General features: G+C 40.5%; 1 protein-coding gene across 4 annotated transcripts in view; it reads right to left on the bottom strand.

Annotated features, from left to right (window-relative positions):
* GALM (galactose mutarotase) overlaps positions 1-24,189 on the bottom strand; it is a 102,095-nt gene that overhangs the window by 69,677 nt on the left and 8,229 nt on the right. For 3 of the 4 annotated variants that reach the window (XM_024753523.1, XM_024753520.1, XM_024753521.1), the window contains exons 3-4: positions 16,568-16,687; positions 7,746-7,834 (exon numbers count right to left, since the gene is read on the bottom strand). The gene's annotated coding sequence lies outside the window, so the exon portion shown is untranslated. The remainder of the gene's footprint in view (positions 1-7,745; positions 7,835-16,567; positions 16,688-24,189) is intronic. The other variant, XM_024753524.1, reaches the window with a different exon arrangement.

Raw genomic sequence — 24,189 nt, 5'->3', positions numbered from 1 at the left:
CCATCTCTTACCAAATTGACTGTGTCTCTCTTCCTGCAGGTGGGTAAGACAATTATTGACCAGGTTAACTTTGTCCTGAACAGGGTTCTGGCAGAAGAAATCCTTGTCAAAAATTATCACATATTAAAAAAAAAAAAAAGACTAAGAATGAGGCCTTTAGAATGGTCTCAGGTACATCAGCAGATATACCAAGATGCGTGGCATTGATTGATGAAACTATGTGGCTTCTCTAGGAAGAGAGAGAGAGCAGAGAAGGCAAGGAAGTGAGGGGATAGCATTTTAACAGCAAACGCTGGGGGCACAGGAGGCCTATCAGATGTGAGGCCACGATAGAAAGGCTTATCAGAAAAGACTTTACCTGGACTCCTGGGGCACATTCCAGTGGAAATTGCTATGTGAGTTTATTGCAGCAACTTTGGGGCACTGATAAATAGCCAAGAGGAACAGAGGCAGAGAATCTAGCTAGAGGGAAGGGGCCTGGCAAACACTAATGACCAGGCTCAAAAGGTTACGGGGCAGCTCAGGCAGGGTCCAGCCAGAGTCAAGGCAGTCAGCTAGTCCATAGATGATGCCAGTAAATGAGCTTGTACCCTACTGTAAAGCAGGCCTTTTGCTCCTTGGTTTGTTGGAGACTGTCTTCTGGGTGTGCTGTGGATTACAGTCAGCAAGTCAGAAGCCTATAGGCAAATTCTGCCCTCCTTTTGGGTAGGCTTGAACAGGGAAAATTTTAGCCCTACTTCTATTCCTCTTCAAAAGGTCAACACTGAATTTAGGTCAGAGAATTGCAGCGGAATTGGCTGTTTCTTCTGGGCTCAACCACATTCTATAAAGAAGTGTGGTTATACAAGGGGCAGGTGAAGTCAAGAGGAGACAGAATGTGACAGGCCCCTGTGCAGTGTTTTTTTTCTGACACCACTTCTGATACGAAATGTGTGCTGTTTTTCCACATACCAACCAATTCTATGACACTAATTGAGTGCCCAACAATTCAATTCAATTCTGACACTATCTACCTAGAATTAGGGTAAGGTCCCATGAGTTAAGGGGCTCACTCCCACATGACTGCCCCTACTTCAGACCAGCTGCAAATGGGGTACGCAGGCTACCCACTCTTCTGCCTGGCTAACTACAGATTTGGGAGTTCCCACGAGCTCCCCTCAGGTTTGTTTTATTTTTTGAATTTTATTTATTTATTTTTTTATACAGCAGGCTCTTATTAGTTATCTATCTTATACATATTAGTGTATACATGTCAATCCCAATCTCCCAATTCATCCCACCACCAACCCCCCCGCCACTTTTCCCCCTTGGTGTCCATCCCCTCAGGTTTGATAATATTCTAGAATGACTCATAAAACTCAGGAAAAACACTTTACTTACATCTACCAGTTCCTTATAAAGGATATAACTCAGGAACAACCAAATGGAAGACATGTGTCAGAGAAGAAAAAAAATTTCCCTTACCCTTCTAGGTTCTTCTGGTTGGTCTAAGAATTAAATTGACATGAGAAAGATTAACAGGAGAAAATCAAACAAAAATTTAATAACATGTATACATGGGAGAGGCCAAGGAAAACTGAGTAACTCACCAAAATGGCCAGAACCCTCACCTTAAACACCATCTTCAGTTAGAGACAAAAGAGGATGTTGGGGGTAGTGGTTTGGGACTCTAAAGGGGAGGAAGGCAACATGAGGTGGAAAAGCAAATGTTTGTTGGTAAACAAATGTTTGCTGGGCCATGCAGAGACAGTGGGACACAGAGAGGAATTTTAACAAACAGACTTTGCTAGGCTCCTCTCTGCCAGTCATACTTAGTTCATACTATAGTTATCTATGGTGATAGCTCCCTTCCCAGAACAGGGCCTCTACATTCTTTAGGCAGTTAGGGGGAAGGTCAAAAGTTCTTCCTAAGTCTTTTGGGCCTTGATAGTTTTCAGTTCAGAATAATCTGCATGTCAAGGGATATTTTGGGGTGGCAAATTTTGCTCCCCTACAGATGCATAGAGCCAGTTATAGGGGATGGGGGTGGGGAGTGGGGATTGGCACAGAGCTTCCATGCTCTCTCCTGTCGTGCCATCTTCCCAGCACATGAATGTGCTCACCAACTTGCAAGCCCATGGAACTTATTTTTTAGGTTTTTAATCAAGGGTTTATTAGCTAGGCATGATTAATTAAATTACTGGCCATTGGTGATTGAACTTAGTCTCCACCTCTCTCCCTCCCTGCGGAGGTCAGGGACTGGGGCTGAAAGTCTAGCCCTTTCATCACTTGGTTGGTTTTTCTTGTGACCAGTCCCCATCCTGAAGCTATCTAGTGTGGGTCCCCCCCACTTAACCCCCCTAAGGGTTACCACATTAGCATAAGACACTCATCACTCAAGAGAGTCCAAGGATTTGGGAGCTTTGTGCCAGGAACTGGAGACAAAGACCAAATAATTTTTTATTATTACCACAGCCCTCAACTGGGCCCCACCACCCACTCTGTCTACCAGAATAACCAGGTCAAGGAGGAGAAGAGGGAAACTTCCAGACAGGGCAGTGATTCTCATACTTTGGTGCACATTAGAATAATCTTGGAAACTTATTTTTATTTTTTTTGAGGTACGCAGGCCTCTCACTGTTGTGGCCTCTCCTGTTGCGGAGCACAGGCTCCGGACGCGCAGGCTCAGTGGCCACGGCTCACGGGCCCAGCTGCTTTGCGGCATGTGGGATCTTCCCGGACCGGGGCACGATCCCATGTCCCCTGCATCGGCAGGCGGACTCTCAACCACTGCGCCACCAGGGAAGCCCTCGGAAACTTATTTAAAATGTAGATTCTTGGGTCTGACTGTCAGTGACTCAGTGACAGTCACTGAGAGAGGAACCTGAGTATCTGTATTTTTATTTATTTTTAAATTTTTATTTATTAATTGTTATTATTTTTGGCCGCTTGGCATGCACAATCTTAGTTCCCCAATCAGGGAAAGAACCTGTGCCCCCCGCAGTGGAAGCACACAGTCTTAGCCCCTGGACACCCGGGGAAGTCCCTGTATTTTTAGTAAACTCACTAAATGATTCCCATGCTCGCTGAAGGTTGAAAGCCAGGGAGTGAGCATTTCCTTTAGTCTTACACCCAACCCCAAAACTATTCCTTTCTATAAGCTTGTCCAGTCAGAGCTCCAAGTCTGATTGTAGGTTACCACCTTCCCCTGACTTAAAGACGAGGAAGAATTACAATTGAGTACAAAGGACTCCCAGGTGAAGCAGATCTTTAGGATCCTGGAGATTCTGCCTCAGGTTGGAATCAGAATCTCAGCAAAAGGAATCAGAATTAACACTGGTCAGTGTCTGCTGTATCAGGGATGTGCATGCTAGGCGTTTTCATGTGGTTTATCTGTGAGGAAGGTATAGCTGTTATTATTTCATGGCTGGGAAAACCGAGACTCAGAGAAGATGTGGCCAACTATGTACGGCCGGTATTCAAACTCAGGCCTGCCTGGCTCCAATACCTACCTCAGAATGGTAAGTAATTAAAAGGGAACATGCTGAGCTGGTGTGACTTAACTGTGGGCTGGAGTCGCTGCAGCCACAGTACCAAATGTCAGTCACTCCATAATCACTGCTATGGAAATAGCAGCGCTGACATGGCAGCACTGGGCTGCCAAGTAGGAAAAGCTTTGGCCTACAAATGCTACTTACTGAAAAGCTACTTTCTCAGAGCCTCCCTGGGAAATCACCAGTCCTGCTGAATGTTTTCCTGTCTTTTTGCTGAACTCAAATCCCTGTGGTAGGAGAGCCCAGCCAATGGTTCTGGAAATTGCTGGGATCATCACATCTTGGGCTGAATCTGGTTGAGTCCAGCGTGGTTGAGTCTAAGTTGTTCCTCTTCTGACAGGAGGAGTGTGCCCTGGAGAGTTCTGTGCATCTAAGTTCTGTCAGCAGGGCCAGGGAAGGCCTAGTGGGAGAGTAGCCCTTCAGTTCATGGCTGGGGTAGAAGGAGACAGGCTGAAACAGGAAAGGTGTCACCCAAGGCTTTTTGAGTTAGCCAAGGTCAAATCCAATGGGAGCAGTGGGGAAATAAGTAGGAGAAGGACTATAAAAGTCAGCAGCCAGAATTTTTTAGTTAGTCAGAAGGAAGTAGACCAGGTGATGGGGAGTGGTTCAGGGATGAGTCACTGAGTGGACAGCTTGGCCACCACACCTGGAGTGTGTCATGGGGCAGGCATAGGACCTTAGAAGAAATATGTGGATCTGGCCAGATTCTGTTCTGCTTCCATGTAGGTTCTTCTCCTTCTCAATTGGAGTCCACAGTGTGACATGACATTGATAGAAGGGGCAGGACAGGGAAATACTGGTGTCACCAGGAGAAACTGGCTAAGCGATTACCAGGGTTTGGATTCACCCATGAGCCCAGAGTCTAGTCCTCGGCCTTTCAGGCAAGAAACTCAGTCCATTTTTTTTTTTTTAATTTACTTTTTCAAGTACTTTTTGGAGTTTTTTGGCTGTGCCACATGGCTTGCGGGATCTCTGTTCCCTAGCCAGGGATTGAACCCAGGCCGCGGTAGTGAAAGCCTGGAATCCTAACCAGTAGGCCACCAGGGAACTCCCTATTGAAGTACAGTTGAATTATGATGTTGTGTTAAGGAAACGCCGTCTTGTTAGAGCCCCAGGATGAGTCCTGCTTAGGGCGACTAATACCAGCTACACTCTTATGAGACTGATGTATAAAATAAAAGCCCATTCTATTTCCTTAAAGGGAGGTTATCCTTTTCCACTGCCAGCCTCTAGTATTGAAGAACTAGTGATGATGAATTAATAATCAAGGACCATTTGATAAGCATAGATTGGAGCAGAAAGCTGGAGAGTTTGGGCCAGGGCTAGGCCCCCCAAAATGTACTTGCTCGTAAGTGGGAGTTGTCTCTGATGACTGGATTGCTGATGCCCCACGATTCAGTGCCTCCCATGGTGGGTGCGGCATATAACCAGCCAATGTTTGTATTTTCGATTTGGCTTTTTTTGTGTGCTTCTGATTCAGAGTGTATAACTCAACTTTGTTGTGCAGAGAAAATGGATTTTCCTATTATTTTGTCCATAACTGATGTGGTCTTCTCTTGAGCTCCTACCTACTGGTTAGTTGTTTGTGGTGGTGATGATTAGCCAAACGTCCCAACTGGTTTAAAGCATGGTAATGCTGATAATTGAAATGAGCCCTTTAAGTATGTTAAAAGATACAGTGAGGCATTTAAAACTTTTTAAGAGTTTGTTTGAGCAAAAATGGATTGGCATAGGGCACCACCAAACTGGAAGTAGTCAGGAGCTCTCCACTAACAGGAGCCTGGAGAGACACTTTTATAGAAAGAAAGTGGAAGCAAAGTAAGGAAATTATTGATTGGATATATATTTTTTTTTTTTTTGGCTGTGCTGTGCAGACTGTGGGATCTTAGTTCCCCAACCAGGGATCGAACCCAGGCCCTTGACAGTGACAGTGAGGAGCCCTAACCACTGGACCACCAGGGAGTTCCTGATTGGCTGTATCTTAAAGCCCAGTTGGCTATTTGTGACTCGTTGTCCTTAGGTTTCAATTTCCTAAACTTGAGGCATTGACAGGCTTAGATTTTGGTTTGCTTACATAGGCCCCCATGGCATTAGAGCCACCTCAGTTTAATGGCCTCCTTGTTGAATTAATTTAACAGGTATGTTCAGTTTCTCTTGCATTAAAAAAACAGAAAACAAATCCCCCTCCCCCCCAAAAAAGCAACAACAAAAAAATCCAAACTCTCAGGTAACCGCCCCTCTCCCTGCTTCTTTTTCTAACTTGTTGAGCAGGTGTTGAGAAGAGGGAGGGGTATCGCTTATGAGTACATGTCACAGCAGGAAGAGCCAGGATCCTCGGCTGGGGGTCCCTTGCCTCCTCTGCCCCCACATTCATTTGTTTGCTATGGGCCTCATGGGTTTCCAAAGCTGCAGCCTGCTGCAATTAACACGTGGCTCTTAACAGCCTTGGCAATGCTTCCTAGGAATGCTGACCCCCCTTCTCCCTTGCAGACTTGGCCTCCCCTCAGCTTCCTCTGACTGTGAGCCTCTGCTTCATCCTCCATTGGCCTGCTGCCCTGGGGGTCCCCTGCAGCGTCTGCAGTGGGGTTTTCTTAATGACCTTTATCCTCTCTCATTAGTTCTACTGCAATATTCTCCAAATAGCCTCTATGGCCTCCTCCAATCTCTTTTTCTTTCTGAAACACCCACATAATCACGTCACTCCCTTCCTTCAAAACTTCTAAGAGCTTCCAGTTTGCTGTAGGATAAAGTTTAAACTTTAGTGTGCTTAGTCTGGTATATAAGACTGAACAATTTGACTTCAATTTGCTTTCCAGCCTCATCTCCCCTTCTCCAGCCTCCCACGCCCACTTAACACATCATGCCCTTTCATGCTTCTGAGTTTATGTATTCTTCTGTCTGGAATTTTCCTTTCTCTACATTCTTTAAGGCCTAGCTCAAACGTGTTTCTGTGAAACAACGTTTTCTTTTTCTTCACCTTTGAGTAGATCTCTATTATGGCACTTATTAGATCTTTAAGGAAGATAAAATATTTTAAATTAAACTTAAAGGCTTAAGGAAAATTTGTGTCTTCAATAAATTATATAACAATTTGAACCCAGATTAACTATAAATGGTCTTTTCTGTGTACAACAAGCAGCCCCTGGACATTAAAGTAAACCCACTTTGACATTGACATATTTAGATAATTTTTAAATATAAAAGTCTCATAATTGGCTTGTTAAAAGTGCTTGTGGTTGCAAGTAATAGGATACTTGTTTGCAACAGCAAGTCATAGTAGGTTAACAAAAAAGAGTTTTCTTTTTCTCACATAATGAGAAATCCAGAGCTGAGCAGTCCAGCACTGGTACAGCTGCTGAGAAATGCTGACAAGGACCAAGTCTCTCTGCTCCACCTTCATTAGCTTATGGGCTTTTATTCTCATGCTTGTCCTCTCATGTCACCAGCTGGCTGTTGCATCTCCAGGCCTCATGCCTGCTTTCTAGGCAGGAAAAAGGAGGAAGAGACAAAGGAACAAAAGGGCTCTGCCAGTTGTGATTACCCCTTTTAATCTGTAAATAAAACTTCCCTGGAAATCTCATCTGAGAGAGTTCTGCTTACATTCTATTGACCAGAATGAAGTCATACAGCTGCTTCCAGCAGCAAAAATGGAAAAAGAAATATAGTCGTTGGGGGATTGGTTCCAGGACCCCTTCAGATACCAAACTGTGGATGCTCAAATCCCTTATACAAAATGGTGTAGTATTTGCACATAACCTACTCATATGCTCCCTTATACTTTAAATCCTCTCTAGATTACTTATAATACCTAATAAATGCAAATGCTATGCTAATAGCTGTACATACAGTGTAAATGCTATGTAAGTAGTTGCCAGCATGTGGCAAATTCAAGTTTTGCTCTTTGGAACTTTCTAGACTCTTTTTTTGCTTTGAATATTTTCAATCTGAGGTTGGTTGAATCCATGAATGCTAAATCCGTGGATAAATACAGAGGGCCAACTGTATTTTGCTCTCTAGCCCCTATAGTGGAAAAGGGTGGGAGAAGAGGACATTGTGAATGGCTTTTGGGTTGCCAATCCCTGAAGTCTATCACAGGGCTCCACTGGGTTATATTATTCATGTGATAAATTATAAAGAAGGATCTTGATGGAAGGTAGGGAGAGAAAATGGTGGAATATTAGGATATATTGAATCAAAAACCTCAGGTCTGACCTTTGTTTCCTGGCCTTAAAGCTTTGGCAAAGAGATTACTCAAATCCAAGAGACTTCTCTTTATGGCACTCTTCTCTTTCAGATTCCTCCTGCAGAACAGTAAAAAAATCTCTATTGAAATAATCTGCAAACCATAAAATTCATCCATTTAAAGTGTACAATTCAATGGCATTAGTATAGTCACAGAGTTGTGCAACCACCATCCAAATCTAAGTTCAGAACCTTTTTACTATCCTAGAAAATAACCCCCTACCCAGTAGCAGTCACTCTTATCCCCACCCCTAGCCCCACAAGCCTAGGCAACCACTAATTTACTTTGAGCACACATTTTTAAAAGAGTGATTTTCTGCTGGAAAGTCAGTAGGAAGCACTACAAAAATGAGCTTTGGGGGTAGGTAATTGGATGTAAATATATCATGGAAGGCAATTCATCTGCTGTAGTAGAGTTTTGTGTGTGTGTGTGTGTGTGTGTGTGTGTGTGTGTGTGTGAAGGAACTGATGATGCAGTACTGCACCCAATGAAAGCAGAACTTTTAAGCACCTCATCTCTTTCCTCATTTTGTCCTATAGAATCATGCTGTTTTCTAAATCTTGTCTCTTATATTTCAGCCTTTCTTAAAAGTAAGTGAGATTTATAAAGACATAAATTAGATATAAAGTTACAAAACTCAAAATTCAAATACAAAATCTCATTAGTGGGAAGCCTTTAATTAAAAAAAAGAAAAGAAAAAAAAAAACCCTAAGGCCTGAAGGGGCCAAACATTTGCTGATTGAAAGTGATAACTGAGCCAGGTGCCTTTCTTCTCCCCTGGTACGGGTACAGCCCCTGTACCTCTTTGTGTTGTTTGCAAGAGAGAATATCTTTTATCTACTGAAATGAAAATGAGCAAATGGGCCTAAGACTCAGAGTAATTACTTTCATTATTGTTTGCAGCATTCCCTCTAACTGTCATATCCTGCTCTACTTCATACCTGTTGTATGTATCTAGATGAGAGAGAAAACAGGAAATGAGGCAGGTACTGAGCAAACAACTATCACCAGAGAGGTCTAGAACCAGGGCTTTCTGACCAGAGGTCTGAGGAACTTTGGAAACAGAAAATTTGTGCCAGATAATATTGAGAAAAGAAAAACTGTGCCCAAACAGAAGTGAAGGAACATTTCAATGAGACAGATTTTGATATTGGGTTACATTCCACTTAAGGTAGAGATCTTACCCCTGAAGACTGCAGATTTGAATGTTGTTCATTTGGTTTCAGATACAATCAAACTATTGAGTTTCTTTTCCTCTTAGCTACATTTTTCCTTTGCCTTTAATTACTATCACTATAGCAGGAAGACATTTTGTACCAGTTTGCCATTAAAAATGGTGTACAGTTAAGTTAGCTTTCTGTTTATTTTTATCTTATTTTTTTGAGATTTAAATAAATCAACAGCTGCGTGGATGCTTTAATAACCAATAATTTCACCTCTGAAGAAAAGATAAATCCCTATTTTAAAATCTTTTTCCAATTTATAAAGTTCATAGAACTTCCCTGGTGGTCCAGTTGTTAAGACTCTGCACTTCCACTGCAGGGGGCATGGGTTTGATCCCTGGTTGGGGAACTAAGATCCCGCATGCTGCGTGGCACAGCCAAAAAAAAAACAAAAATAAGTTCATAAATGGGAAAGTAATATTTCTGGTTTCTAGAACAGTACGATTTCTTCATAAGCACAGTTTTTAATTCTCTGCTTAAAATTTTGAAGCATGCAAAAAAAAATAGAGAAAAATATAATAAACAGTCAAGTTTCAAATCTTGCTTAAGAAATAAAACTTTGCAAATACAATCGGCCCTTCTGTGTATTCTTCACCTAGTGCATTCCTCACTTTTCCCACAAAAGAAGAAAATTCATACCTGAATTTGGTTTTTACTCTCAGACACGCCTTTATAATTGTGATACATATCCATGTAATCCTTGTTAAAAACAAGACAATAGGCCCAAAATGGAGTCACTTAAGCTAAGCCCTCAGTTTCTCAATTGAGACTTAACTACAGTTTGGCTCCCCCAGAAATGAAATCGTAAACCAGTCAATTAGGAATCAGCACTAGTTAGGTAATCTGCCTGACAGAACCCCTGTCATCTCCTAAAGGAAAATAACCTTGCAATAACCAATCTGCCTTTTTGCCAAGTACAACTTCCTTGTACCTGCTCCCTTCTACCTATAAAAGTCATTCATTTTGTACCACTCCTTGGAGCTCTTTTCTATCTGCTAGATTGGATGCTGCCTGATTCATGAATCATTGAATACAGCCAATAATATCCTTAAAATTTATTCAGTTGAATTTTGTTCTCTAACATCCTTAAACAAAATCAGGTTTTCTGCATATTTTAAACTTTTCAGAGTGAAGGAAGCACTATAATTCTGGCAGCAGCTTTGGCTTTGGGAAGGCCAGATAGCTGAATCCTGCTTCAAGATCATCTCTGGCACCCAGTTCAGGGATCAAGGCATGACCAATGATCACATGATCTTGTAGTTAACTTTATAGCTAATCAGTGCAGCTATAACAAATTACTTGAACAAGACGTGTAATTTGGATTTATTGTTAATATCTAGAAATTCCTTTTCAAATATAATTTAGCTTTCTAGATATAAGTTGGAGTGAAAAATCTCTTTGTATGCTTTTGTATGTTGAAATTCTATCAGTCTCTGAAGTAAAAATATGTATTTATTATTGCAAGAGGAATATGCCAGAATAATTGATGATTATGAAATATGTTAATTTTATATGAAAATTATTAAGAACTTTTCAATAGTTAAATAAATAGGGAAATAGATGGACATTTAATATAACTATTAAGAGTGCATTTGCTAGATTGTTGTAGGAAGAACAATAGATTTATATTGAGTCAACAAATGTAAATCCTCATGAAAATAATAATACAAGTCAGAATAATAAAGATTATATCATAATTTTAATAATTGTGCAATTATTTGTATACTAGTACAAAACATTAAATAAAATAATCTTTAAGAACTCTACTGTTGAGTTCTTATCTACAAAGCTACAGTAATCAAGACAATATGGTACTGGCACAAAAACAGAAATATAGATCAATGGAACAGGATAGAAAGCCCAGAGATAAACCCGCACACCTATGGTCAACTAATCTATGACAAAAGAGGCAAGAGAATACAATGGAGAAAAGACAGCCTCTTCAATAAGTGGTGCTGGGAAAACTGTACAGCTACATGTAAAAGAATGAAGTTAGAACACTTCCTGACACCCTACACAAAAAATAAACTCAAAATGGATTAAACACCGAAATATAAGGCCAGACACTATAAAACTGTTAGATGGAAACATAGGTAGAACACTCTATGACATAAATCACAGCAAGATCCTTTTTGACCCACCTCCTAGAGAAATGGAAATAAAAACAAAAATAAACAAATGGGACCTAATGAAACTTAAAAGCTTCTGCACAGCAAAGGAAATGATAAACGAGACGAAAAGACAACCCTCAGAATGGTAGAAAATATTTGCAAATGAAGCAACTGACAAAGGATTAATCCCTGAAATATACAAGGTCTGGGTACATTGACAAGATTTGTTGCCTGAAAGACTTTGCTGTAGAATGACTGGGTAGTGAACTAGTCTTATTATTGGGGGATCCTCTACTGTCAGTGTCTGGAGGTCTCTTCTTTGGGACTGTCTACTTCCCCTACAGGAGAATCTCTGATTGGGCAAGGGTTGGGGCTAGGTATATGCTTGGTTACTGACATTCTGGGAGCAGGAAAGGGACATGCCTGGAGCTTCCATAGTTCAGTATATATCTTCTTACATAATATACCAGTTTTCAACTTTATGACTTATCCTTGCCCTGCATGTGGCTTAGTCTCCAAGTCCAGAGCCTTTTGGGTTGATTTCTCCAGAGTTTGAACTTCCATTCTCCTGTGCAGTGGTGAGTAGAGAGGGGAATATTTATCTGGCTGCTTAGCGTTAGATGGGGACCTAGGACTAGAGGTCCAACCATTTTCCACACATATAGTCACCAATCCCACTAATTTTAGAGTCACATCTTCATTTCTACCTTTTGTGGTACTTGCTGCCTCCAAACACTGAGACTTTCAGTTTCTGGCTCATTCACTGGAATTCCCCTCTGAGATGCTTAGATTTCACCTTCCTCTGTTCTATTAAGTTAGTTATAACTTCATTTACTTTCCATCTTCCATAGTCTGTTGAATATTCTTTGTTTCTGTTTCCTTTCCAGTGTTGTTGGGGGTAGTGCCTTTTTATTGTATATTCCTTTACTTTTATTTTATTGGTGCTTGAGAGGAAGAACAGACATGTGACCACTCTGCCAAGTCTTTCTTCCTTTACCTAGTTAACTTGATTTTGAATCCCAGGAATTATGGTAGTGAGCGTTCCCAATAATTGGCTGTAGGAATAAAAACCCCAGAGAAAGGTTTTATTTATTTGGTTGCTCCGGGTCTTGCTTGCAGCACGTGGGCTCCTTAGTTGCGGCAGGTGGGCTCCTTAGTTGTGGCACACGGGCTCCCTAGTTGTGGCATGTGAACTCTTAGCTGTGGCATGCATGTGGGATCCAGTTCCCTGACCAGGGATCAAACCTGCACCCCCTGCATTGGGAGTGCAGAGTCCTATCCACTGCACCACCAGGGAAGTCCCCAGAGAAAGGTTTTGAGTCACCTTTTAGTGAAAGAAACCCTGTGCAAACAGGCTCAAGCAAAAGGAGAACTAATTGGCTCATGCAAGTTGGGAGGTTCAGAGGATTGAATGAACAACTTTGGTCTAAAAGAGAAATTCAGAGAAATAATCTATTATGTAGGAGGAACACAAGCTATCTATGTTAATTAGTGTAAGTAAAATAAGTTAAATTAATAAATTCAGGACAAAGTGAACATGTCAGCTAGAAGTTTTGGAAAGAGACAAAACGAGAAGAGAAATGGGTAGGAAATGCAGAATGCCTATATTTTTGTGAACACAAAAGCAAGGGCAGTGAAGAACACAGTGGAAATTGAATCTGGTGTGGTTCACTCAATTGTGATATGCGTGCTCTTTCCCCACAGTTGTTCTGGCAATAGGACATTCTCTTTACAATAATGAAAAAGACCACATGCAAATGAAGTAAATAACTAGTAGGGGCAAGTCATAGGTAGTCCAGCTAACTGAACCTTGAGGGACTATTTATTATTATTATTATTTTTTTTTCGGTACGCGGGCCTCTCAATGTTGTGGCCTCTCCCGTTGCGGAGCACAGGCTCTGGACGCGCAGGCTCAGCGGCCATGGCTCACGGGCCCAGGTGCTCCGCGGCATGTGGTATCTTCCCGGACCAGGGCACGAACCCGTGTCCCCTGCATCGGCAGGCAGACTCTCAACCACTGCGCCACCAGGGAAGCCTCCTTGGGGGACTATTTAGAGAGGAGTTTTTGGAAGTGATTTGACCACAGATAAAAGAGTAATATCATGAAAATAATTTGTTTGTAAAAAGGATTATCTAGAGGAAAATAATTTGTTTGTAAAAAGGATTATCTAGACCCTGTGGGCTTGAGAGAGCTTCTAGGTACTTCCAACCTGTTATTTTTCTCCCTGACTTTGGTCAAAGTTAACGAAGACAACAAATCATGTGCTTGCATATTCTTATTGTCTCACCAGTTGTTTCATTGGCACCAATGCCTGAAGGAAACCCTAGGAATCCAGGACTGGGAAATAGTGGGAGTTTCTACTCCTGGTGAGCTGAGTAAATTAGTCTGGGACTGGAGGAATTGAGCCTACTGCTCCAAAGCAGATGGTAGGAGAAAAAATGAGTTAACATGGAGTTAAAAGGAGTTAGGAATAACTGGATCCAGGGGCTCAAATGATGTCATCAGGGCTGTTTCCCTATCTCCTAGCTCTCCTTCTCTCTTGCAGTTTCATTCTGGGTTTCTCAAGTCCCAGATGCTTATGCTCCCAGCTTAGAAAATCCAGCAAAAAGAGCAGCCTTTCCCAGTAGTTCTGACAATAAACTCCTGAAGGTGATTCTGGTATGTTCTGCTAGGTCACCTACACATCTATGAAACAAGCAATGACACTAAGGAAATGGGGAACTCTGGTTGGCCTGGTCTGGCCACTAGTGTGCTCTTGTGAAGATGATCATGTGGCCCTGAGGGAAAGTTCAGCCCCAACTAAGATACCCGGATTAGGTTCCTCACAGGAAAGAAGAGCTCTATTATAAGGGGGAGGAACCAGACTGTTAAAAACAAGATATGTCCCTTAGAGGTTCATTTGTCACTGATGGAGTAGAATCTTATCCTGTGTGCTAGCCAGTGTGGTCCCTAACAGAGATTACATCATTTGATATAAAACGTTCTAAGCTTTTAGAATAAATAGGGAATTAACTTGTTCTAAGTAATATTAAGTAAATTTTAATTTAGTGTGACAATCATAGTACCTGCAGAAATGATGTGATAGCCTCATTCTTTAGGCTTCATAAGTATGAGCTTAAAAAATTGGTAGCTGTGAACATGGAGACCATGGCAGTGGCTAACAGTGGAGGAATAATTTCAGAGTAGGGGATGTGTCCCTGTTGGCTTGACAATGCCCAGACTTCTCCAACCTAGCCTCCATCTTAATGCTCTTCTTTGGGGACTTCCCTGGTGGTGCAGTGGTTAAGAATCCTCCTACCAGGGCTTCCCTGGTGGCACAGTGGTTAGGAATCCGCCAGCCAATGCAGGGGACACGGATTCAAGCCCTGGTCCAGGAAGATCCCACATGCCGCGGAGCAACTAATCCCATGCATCACAACTACTGAGCCTGCCCTCTAGAGCCCGTAAGCCACAACTACTGAAGCGCGTGCACCTAGAGCCCGTGCTCTGCAACAAGAGAAGCCACCGCAATGAGAAGCCCGCAAACTGCAACGAAGAGTAGCCCCCACTCACCGCAGCTAGAGAAAGCCCGCACAAACAACGAAGACCCAACACAGCCAAAAAAATAAAAAAATAAAAGTAAAATAAAATAAATAAATTTATAAAAAAGAATCCTCCTGCCAATGCAGGGGACACGGGTTTGAGCCCTGGTCCGGGAAGATCCCACATGCCGCCGAGCAACTAAGCCCGAGAGCCACAACTACTGAAGCGCGTGCACCTAGAGCCCGTGCTCTGCAACAAGAGAAGCCACCGCAATGAGAAGCCCGCACACTGCAATGAAGAGTAGCCCCCACTCACCTCAACTAGAGAAAGTCTGCACGCAGCAACGAAGACTCAACACAGCCAAAAATTAATTAATTAATTAATGAAAACCTTGAGGATATAAAAAAAAAAAAAGCTCTTGTTTTTTTAAAAAAAATATTTGGTCTTAGTTGTGGCAGGCGGGCTCCTTAGCTGCGGCTCTAGGACTCCTTAGTTGTGGCACGTGAATTCTTAGTTGCAGCATGCATGTGGGATCTAGTTCCCTGACCGGGGATCAAACCTGGGCCCCCTGCATTGGGAGCGTGGAGTCTTATCCATTGTGCCACCAGGGAGTCCCTCAATGCTCTTCTTTATCAAGTTTTTAATCCAATTTTTTCCTGACTAGAAAAGAATATAATGGTTCCGTGTATGTAAATGATACCCAAAAATGGCCACCTATGAGAAAATAGAGTTTTACCTATCAGAAAATAGTCAACTTTTCTGAAATATTTTGTAACGTGAGGACTGCCTAGGAAATATAAAACTGGGAAATGGCAAGGTATTTTTTGTAAATCAGATGTAGTCTGAATGTTCTCACACCTAGTTAGCCCGTGGGAACCGAAAAAGTCACATCAACAATACATGCCCACCTAAAAGACTTCAATAACTTCTGCTCACAAAATCTTCACCAGTTAATTCGGGAGCTGTGAGTGGGTTTCTTGCATGTGCTTAGGAACAAACCTGCTCATGTTCCTGTGGTGGTCCAATGTCCTGGTAGAAGTCCTTTGTTCAAAATCTGTTTGAAGGAGGCACCAACCCTGTTGCTGGAACCCACCAGGTAAGTTCTGCTTTTCTGCTGCAGAATCCTACATAGCACTTGCTGTACTTGCTTTGCTCCACCCATTCAGAAATGAAGACGATACCCCCAGCCCACTCTGTTCTTTACTACTTGGGTCTCAAAATAATACTGTACATGCCAAGTCTGACAAAATATCATGAGAAAGTTTCTTCAGTTTCGGATTCAGACTCTTCTTTGAGGGACCTAGTGGCTCAGGGTGGAGTAGAGGTGGAGGGGTGAGAGGCCATGCCTTCCACTCTACTCTTTCTAGATTCTTGTTCACAGTCAACTCTCTTTTCCTTTCTTCCTCAGCTTTCAAATCCCCCAAGCCTCCATGCATAACTCTCTGAGTCAACACCCCTGTGTTTGTTTACAGATTCAAATATAGGCCCCAGAACAGGAGACCGTGTATGTCAACCATTGCCCTCTCTGACAAAGATGATCCACTGGATCATCTGCTTCTCAGATAGATTGCTTTTCAGAATAATGTCATCAAAACTTTAAAAAATAGCTTTTAATCATCTGTACTAATGGATCAGGGGACAGAATGGCTATATAAATGTTGACAATGGTTTTATTCTTTCCTAATCCTACAGTGGTAGAGTAGCCTACACTCTTCTTTGTCCTATATTCTATACTAGCTGTGTTACTCAGCACATGTTCATAACTGAAGTTCTATTTCTTGTGCTCACTTCCATTAAATGAGAGAATGAATGCTGTAAAGTATTCTGCAAATGTTAGATGCTGTAATCCCTAATACATTTTTAACAAAATTGGGCATTGTCAAAATGTTCTCAGTAACTTTCCCATTGAAGCCAAACATACAATAAGTTCTTACTCAAATCCAGTGATGGGGATTGGTCATGAAATAATTCTGAATCCATTTTTTTCTTGTATGAAGCTTCTTTCCTTTGAAATCAGTGGCAATTCTGAATGTGGGCTAAGTCCAAGAAGCATTCTGCAGAATAAGAATCACATCCAGTACTAATGAGTCATCCTGTCCTTCTTCCTTATCTGAATCACATATCAATTTGGCTTTATGGGTTTTTAAAAAATGATTTTGTAACCACCTAAATAAAGTTTCTTTTGATGATATGCTTATAGTGGGGAGATTAAAATTATCTCTAATAATGAAATGTATAATAATCTTTAAAGATTAAAACTCCTTAGAAGAGTTTGTGAATCATAACAGTGCTTAATTTTATTTTAACCCTTGTGGTTAGGGCTCCGCGCTTCCACTGCAGGAGGCACGCGTTCGATCCCTGGTTGGGGAACTAAGGTCCCACATGTCGCACAGCGTGGCCAAAAAAAGAGGAAAAAGAAAAGCCTTTAAAATTTTTTCCAAATTTCCTTCCAGCTTTGTCTATACGTGCCTATATTTTATATAACTGTGATCGTAGAATATACACTATATATGTAGTTCATCTAATGAGGATTCTCAAACAGGGGTGATTCCCCCCGCCACCCCCCCCCCAGACAGTTGGAAACGTCTGGAGACATTTTTGATTGTCCCTAATAGGGGCAGGAGTGCACTACTGGCATCTTGTGGGTAGAAGCCAAGAATGCTGCTAAACATACTACAATGTATAGCCCCCTCTCAAAAAAAGAATTATCCAATCCAAAATGTCAACAGTGCCAAGATTAAGAAACCCTCACACACACACATTTGTATTACGCTTTTTTTTGTATTACGCTTTTTTTACGCTTTTTAAAACTTTATTAATACATCCTTTTTTATAACAAGATTCTTGTAATTATCCCTTACTTTATCTATTTGACAATCATAATTTATCTAATAATTTCCCCTCTCTCAGATGTAGATAATGTTATGAACATCTTCATACATACAGCTTCTAAATTAGTTTGGATTAAACTTAAATTCTCATGAGCAAAATTACTTTGATAAATGGTATTATCCTTTTATTGCTCAAACTTGGTATAGGGACCTTATAAACATTAACTTGGGCAAAACACATTCATTATTAATTGCTTATTAAAGAGAAATAAAGTTTGCCTTTAATTACTGTTTCTAATGCTATAACTTTGTAAGTGGGAAGTAATGGTGCTGGGGGAGGATTATGTATGACAGTTTTAGCTTTTTGAATAGGCAATGTGATTTCAGGAGCAGAGGATATCTCTTTATCCATTTTTATGTTCCCCACTATTTTTTGAAATCTCACTTGAGTCTGTGTGTCGGGGGGGGAAGGTAACCATGTGCCTTAGCCTCCTTTAAAACATAAATACAGGGAATTCCCTGGCGGTCAAGTGGTTAAGACTCCGCGCTTCCACTGCAGGGGGCGTGGGTTCGATCCCTGGTTGGGGAACTAAGATCCTTGTGCTTTGTGTTCCCATAAAACCATTAGCATTCATGTTGTGACTGGTTCTTATAGTTATCATTATACTTAATGATTTAAGAATTGTTGCTCTTGCTATCATACTCTCCTAGAAATATCTCCTAAGGGTGGTGGTAGAAGCCAAGATATTAAAGGTCTGGGAACAGACACATGGCTCTTTCTCTAAGCCAGCATGAAAAAGCACTCTCTAGCAAGATAATATTGGTTTTTGTTTAATTTAACAGGGACACAAGGCATTAAAAATTAATGAACTGATTGATGAATTTTTTTTTTTTTTTTTTTTGCGGTACGCGGGCCTCTCACTGTTGTGGCCTCTCCCGTTGCGGAGAACAGGCTCCGGACGCGCAGGCTCAGCGGCCATGGCTCACGGGCCTAGCCACTCCACGGTATATGGGATCCTCCCTTACCGGGGCACGAACCCGTGTCTCCTGCATCGGCAGGCGGACTCTCAACCACTGCACCACCAGGGAAGCCCGACTGATGAATTTTTAATAACTAGGGAACACATATACATGGCACAAAAGCTGAAAAGTATAAAAGAATGTATCAAGTTTTTTTCAAACTGGGATTTCCAGCAATCTAGTTTCCCTCTCTGGAGGGACTAACATGGATATGCTAGGTATAGGCTAGAAACTGCCATAAACAACAGGTCCCCAAATAAGGCACACAGGCAAAATAGAAGTTCATCTCTCATGTAACAGTCTGGAAGTACATGGGGATGGCGCTGCTCCATAAACATCATCCCAGGATCTGGTGCCTTCAATCTTGCTATTCTGCTCTCCCTTTTAGTGTTGCACATGGTGGAAGCTAACTCAGCGCCACATCTGTACTCCAGGATCAGGAAGGGAAAGAAAGGTCATGGAAATCAAACAATTTCTTTTAAAGCAAATGGTGCAGAAGTTGCACTGTCATTTCTACTTATATTCCATTGGCAAGAACTTTTTTATATGGCCATGCCAACTGCAAGGGAGGCTGGGGAATGAAGTTTTTAGCTGGGTGGCTGTATGCCTAGCTGAAAATGCAGAAGAGAGCTTAATTTGTAGATATGGGGGTCTATAAATAAGAATCCTTTCATAATGTGGCAACGGTGTCAACTGGATTATGAATCATTGAATCTGTCCCAGTAGTGAACTGTGAAGTCTGGCATGTCACAACTATATCTCTCAAAAATACCGGGAGATAAAGTAAACAGCAATCAACAGAGACTTGATGATTCAATACAGTTCATTTCTAGATTGTCTTCTTTAACCCATTCTTCTCTTTCTTATATTTGAACCTCTAAGACTGGGGCATGATAGTCTAGAGGTCACTGGCAATCCAATCTTCCTTCTCCACTACAACACCTGGCAGAGTTAATCTTTTAAAGTTGTGAAGTAGGTGAAATTTATCTCTGGTGATCTTAGCTTTCCTTGCCCTCCTTCCCTTGACATACAATACCCAAGGTGCCATGACCATTCAGAACCCCACACCATAGTACATCCAAGACTGCTCTCCATGTAAGGCTGTGGTTACAAAATTCTCTTCTTTGCTCACCTGACAATTACCCCCTTAGTATTCCACCTCCAGCTGGTTGATAGTATTGAGAAATGGGGGGTATAAAAGGGGTTTAAGGAGTGGTCGAAATGTCACCACTTGTGAAAAGAACTCAATTTGATTAGGTAGAACTGTTGCCTTACCTAGTTTAAAATGACTTGAGTTTGTCTTACTGTTTCCAGGACAAAACCAAATAAAAACCAAAACAAAACCAAAAAACCAAAACCAAAAAACCCCCACAACCCTCCCAAACATACATTTATACACAAACACACATCTATCTATTTATCTATCTATTAAGATGTCTGAATTGTAGAGGAACACATTGGTATTTATGCAGAAACATTTCCAAATACCATTTTTGTAAATTTTCACTTCTTTTCACTTTGCTTTTCAAAAGCATTGCACTATGGAAACAATCAAGCAGATTGACTTTCTTCTCCCTTCCTATGGTCATTCTGGTGTCATTGGCAGAACAGCTGAAGCCATCTTAAGATTTGCTTTCAGAATGAGATAACATACTGTCTTAGTACTTTCTTTTCTCACTGTACATCTTTATTACAAGATGTAAATCAACTATACTTCAATAAAAAAATTTTTATCACAACAGTTAATTTGGTGATATGTAAGTTGATTATTCCTATTTTTAGTTCTCTTAATTTGTTGAAAGAATACTTAATATTAAAAAAAAAATCTGTGACTAATAAAAGATTCCAAAAAGAGCATGTATACTGGCCAATACTTGACCAAGACTCAATAATGGACATATTTATTCAAACATTTATTCAAATGCTTCCCACATCACAGCACAGGTAGAAAATATTAATATTGCACACTGATGTAAGATGGAGCCATCTGGTCTGGAGGCTCTGCCTGCACCTGGCCTAACCTAACTGCCCCAAGTGTTGAAGGGAATCATTATCTCAGCATACTCCATTCATTGGGCAACCTGGTTGGAGAGGGCTTATAAAATGCTATTCAAAATGTGGTCTTCACATCAGTAGCATCAGCTTCACCTGGGAGCTTGTTAGAAATGCAGAATCACAGGCTCTATTCCAATTTACTGAATCAGAATCTGCATTATCATAAGATCCCCAGGTGATTTATGTGCACATTAAAGTTTGAGAGCACCGATCTAGAAAATAGTGGGTAATAATACTAGATAGATGGGAGGCAAAATAGCCAATCATTAAAATGTTTTTTCCCTTGCAAGAAGTTGTGCTAAAATGGCCTGCCTGGGATCTGAGATTTGATCATATAACTTTTCTGTCATCATGGAGCTTTATATATATATAAATTATATATACATATATTACATATATGTATAATTTCAGTATTCTATAAATGTGCAGCACAAAATGCGTGGTCTACTTAAACCAAACATTCATTTTGTTAGGTGAGTATGGAACATAAACAGGCTTGCACCTAACAGCCACTTCATCCTCCTTCAAGCTTCAAGTATGCTTCCTGTAGGGCAGAGGACTGGTAAGCCAAAAATCACATTCTCCAGACCCTGTTGCAGCTAGTTTTATGGAAGTATGTAGGTTTCAACAAACAAACACTTTCGTGTAAGATCTGGAAGTCTGTTTCTCTGATAGGCATAGCTGTGGAGAAAATTTTTTTTTCTGTATCAGAGATAACAGAGTTCTCATTGTTCAGTCATTAGCTTTGTGGACATCAAGAAGCATGGGTGGTGCATCCATTTTGCTGGTTCAGATTACAGTTGGTAAGGTGTGATTCTGGAGCTGGCTGTGGAAGTGGCAGCTTCTTGATTCTGGTAGCTTCCAGACAGTGGCTGTGGTGCCATAGTTCTGAAGATGTCAGGTTCTCAATGAGGAAGAGCACAGCTCTTTTGGTATCTTAGTTCTGAGGTGTGGTTTTGAGAATTTACTTCCAGCTAAAACTAACTGGAGTATATTCTGTTCTCTGCAACCAAACTTTGACTGATATAGTCTGCTCAATATGGTTTCAGGACCACTCATTTTTCATTGATTTATTTAGCAAATATTTATTGAGGGCCTTCTCTGAACAAGTGTTGAGATACATATTAAATATATATTTTTTTTCAGATGTGTAAAACAATAGTTTTAGTTCACACAAATTACATGCTGCTTTAAAAATTATATTTCCAGCAAAGTAGTTCCATCCAAATAGAGCAAAAAAATCAAAAGTTCCGTTTCCAATCTAAACACCATGGATAGTTCATATGTCCTCATTGGTATAATGAAAAGATGATGGGGGGACTTCCCTGGTGGCACAGTGAATAAGACTCTGCGCTCCCAATGCAGGGGCCCAGGTTCGATCCCCGGTCAGGGAACTAGAGATCCCGCATGCATGCTGCAACTAAGAGTTCGCATGCCACAACTAAGGAGCCCAGGAGCCACAACTAAGGAGCCCGACTGCCGCAACTAAGACCATACACAACCAAATAAATAAATAAATATTAAAAAAAAGAAAGAAAGAAAAGATGATGAGAATTTAGAGACAAAAGATTAGCCTTTCCAAACTTCGTCTAACAAATGAAGGCAGAAAGGACCTACCCTACCTCATAAGGTTTCTGTGAGAATCAAATGAGGCAAAGTATGTGAAACTGCTTTGTACATTGTACAGGGCTACACAGTGCTGGTTATTTATAATTAGTAATAATAGTAACTTTATCCTACAAAGTTTTCAACATTGGATGCTTATGATAGCACCTTTAAAGACAACTATTTTTGTTTGCCTAATTCTCAATTCAGTGCAAATTCTGATTTTCATATAAAGGTGTTCTTAAAGATAAATCAGAGAGTGACTACTCACTTTGGGAAAGGAATTTTCACTTTTGAAAAATATTCACAGTAGGAAATCTTTCATTAAACGTGCCTCTCTCTCACATTTAATACAATTGTTGATTTACAAATTTAAATAATACACATTTTGGTACATTCAGTGTACAAAATGAGCTATATTTGTTTAGTTGTGTGAAAAGCAGAATTATATCTTACAAATGATCTCATTTCAAATATGGGTAAGGAGCAAATCAAATTACAGTTCAGTCTTTGAGACACCTACGTAGTCATAATTTGCCATGTTCACATGCTTTATTTTATGCGCTTCTTTTTCCTGAGCTATGCAAAAGAGAAGCTTGATCTAGATCAAGAAGTGTCTAGTTAGGGCCTCCTATGTACCAGGCAGTGTTTTAGGTTTTGAAGACACCAAGATGAATGAGATACAGTCATCCCCTATGTTACAGTTCAGTCCAGCACTGTCCAAAGCAGCAGCCAATTGTATATGTGGCCATAGATCACAAGTGTGGCTAGTGTGACTCAGAATCTAAATTTTACATTTTATTTCATTTAAATTAATTTAAATAGCCATGTGTGACTAGTGGTCACCGTGATGGAGAGCACAGGTCTAGGCCCAACCCAATAGCTAACTTGTGGTTATCAAAAAAATAAATAAATATAAGATGCATGGGCAAGACCATTTTCTTCTGTCATAAAATAAAGGTGGCCTATTAATTTTCTGGTCTTAGTGGTGGGGGTGGGGAAAGTGCTGCAATGGTTTGGAAAAGTATATAGCAACAAGAGAAAGTTATACAATTCTGTTTAAAATCTGTTCTCTTTGATTAAAATATCCCCTAACATGTCTAGAATGAAAGACATTGCCAGGCCAAGAAAGCTAAAGACAACAAAGGTCAAAAAACTGAGGTCTAATTCCATCCAAAAACAACAGAATATACTTCCTTCTCAAGTGCTCATGGAACATTCTCCAGGATAAATCATATCTAGGGTCACAAATCAAGCCTTGGTAAATTTAAGAAAATTGAAATTGTATCAAGTATCTTTTCTGACCACAACGCTATGGGACTAGATATCAGTTACAGGAAACAAACTGTAAAAAATACAAACACATGGAGGCTAAACAATACACTACCAAATAACCAAGAGATCACTGAATAAATCAAAGAGGAATCAAAAAATACCTATAAACAAATGACAATGAAAACACAATGGCCCAAAACATATGGATGCAGCAAAAGCAGTTTTAAGAGGGAAGTTTATAGCAATGCAATCCTACCTCAAGAAACAAGAAAAATCTCAAATAAAAAAATCTAACATTAACACCTAAAAGAACTACAGAAAGAAGAACAAACAAAACCCAAACTTAGTAGAAGAAAAGAAATCATAAAGATTAGAGCATAAATAAATGAAATAGGAACAATGAAAACAATAGTAAAGATCAACAAAACTAAAAGCTGGTTCTTTGAGAAGATAAACAAAATTGATAAACAATTAGACAGACTCATCAAGAAAAAAAGGGAGAAGACTCAAATCAACAGAATTAGAAATGAAAAAGGAGAAGCAACAAATGACACTGCAGAAATACAAAGAATCATGAGAGATTATTACAAGCAACTCTATGCCAATAAAATGGACAACCTGGAAGATATGGACAATTTCTTAGAAAAGCACAACCTTCCAAGACTGAACCAGGAAGAAACAGAAAATATAAACAGACCAATCACAAGCACTGAAATTGAAACTGTGATTAAAAATCTTCCAACAAACAAAAGCTCAGGACCAGATGGATT

This window comes from Neophocaena asiaeorientalis, unplaced genomic scaffold (assembly GCF_003031525.2).
Source record: "Neophocaena asiaeorientalis asiaeorientalis breed wild unplaced genomic scaffold, Neophocaena_asiaeorientalis_V1.1 scaffold171, whole genome shotgun sequence".
NCBI classification, from domain to species: domain Eukaryota; kingdom Metazoa; phylum Chordata; class Mammalia; order Artiodactyla; family Phocoenidae; genus Neophocaena; species Neophocaena asiaeorientalis.
The sequence above is the reverse complement of the archived record's forward strand: the minus strand, read 5'-3'. Positions and strand labels throughout refer to the sequence as shown.